Source organism: Sinocyclocheilus anshuiensis, unplaced genomic scaffold (assembly GCF_001515605.1).
Source record: "Sinocyclocheilus anshuiensis isolate Anshui unplaced genomic scaffold, SAMN03320099.WGS_v1.1 scaffold1272, whole genome shotgun sequence".
NCBI lineage: Eukaryota > Metazoa > Chordata > Actinopteri > Cypriniformes > Cyprinidae > Sinocyclocheilus > Sinocyclocheilus anshuiensis.
The window spans coordinates 139,704-141,403 of record NW_015547713.1 but is presented as its reverse complement, the minus strand read 5'-3'; positions in this window follow the sequence as shown (position 1 = coordinate 141,403).

The following is a 1,700-nucleotide window of genomic DNA, read 5'->3' as shown; positions in this document are numbered from 1 at the left end:
GCGCAGATCGATCAGTGTTTGACATCCGCGAGAGCGATTCGAAAGCGCACGGAGCAGTCTGCTCTCTTTAGCTCTCGTGGTACTGTAATACACTGATCGGTCTGCACAGTCGGTCCGCGTCAAGTCGAACACACCTACTAGTTTACACCGGTTACACTCAGATACAGTATGTGGCGCACACGTGAGGCTGTAGTGCGACTGCGTCCCAGCCCCCTTAGATGTAAGGCTACATTTGTTTGATTAACTGTTTGGTGGGGTTTATTACACAGACCTGGCAACCCGAGGGGGAACACAAATTCCAGAGGGGAACAGAATCGACTGCTACACCGGTCATTCAGTCATTCATGTCCAATGGAGAGTGGCGCGGGAGCTGCATGGAGTTCTGATTATATGCAGATGTCCGTTCATACTACATGACCGAAAACGCGTGTTATGTTGCCATTCATGCAAACTGTAGCATCATGCTACATAAGACAATAAATAAGATTTATATTCCGCTTTTACTCAAAACTAACTTTAAACCACGATCGAGTGTTTGTAATAACTTCCGATTGCCGTCTAATGTGTGTTTTGGCCATGTAATATTGCTGAAATTAAATATGTTATTACCTCTGCTCTGACTTCATTTTGTTCCTTTGTGCAGTGGCTCAGGAGAGGAGTCTTTGAGATTGTATAAACATCAGCAAGCTGAAAAATAAAACCAAAGTTTTTTTTTTTTGATAATGTAATCTTGTTCAAATTTATTTCATAAATAGAGAAAGGAAAAATTGAAATCGCATCATATGACCCCTTTAACTTCGGGCCAGGCGCGTGCGTCTATATAAAGCGTCTATATCAGGGCTGTACAGTGCGACATATATGCACGTTCTACGAAAAAAATGAAGCTGTATTAATAATTTTTGGTTTATTGTAATCCATTACATACCTTTCTATAAAAGTTATCTGACATTATCAAGCCGAATTTGTTCTGACACAGTTTAACAGAGTTCTTATTGGTATCGGTACTCAGTATCGGCAAGTACCAAAAATAAAAGTATCGGTATCGGGCGAGTACAGGAAAAAGTGGTATCGGTGCATCCCTAGTAGTTAGGGGTGTGCGATATGACGATTTTTGATGGTGGACGATTAAAATGTCTCCACGCTCTGCTTTTGAAGAAATATTGTATCGTGCTACAGCGCACATTCTATCAGCTGATATTGCACAGAAAAAGCATATACTCGTAAAATCCTTTAGGAGATCTCAATTGCAGTCAGTTTCCTTCCTTTGCGAGATCTCGATGAGCGCATTTACATGCACATTCTTAAGCAGATTATGCTTAATAAGCCGAAAACGCACTTGGTCATGTAAACGCAGTAACCCGTTTTCTTTTATCGGAGTAAGGTCATAAACGGCGTAAGCATAAACCGGTAGTTTTTTGCCTCTTACTCCGATTTCGCACAGCATGTAAATGCAATAACCCGCTTTCTGTCAGCTTATTGAAGTGCGCATGTGTGATACTTGACAGGAACGCATCGTTAGTGCAGATTTAAGCGTATCTAGACCGAGCAAACGTCTTGCAGTAAAGTGAGTACAGAAGTGAGTACACCCCTCACATTTTTGTAAATATTTTATTATATCTTTTCCTGTGACAACACTGAAGAAATTACACTTTGCTACAATGTAAAGTAGTGAGTGTACAGCTTGTATAACAGTGTAAATT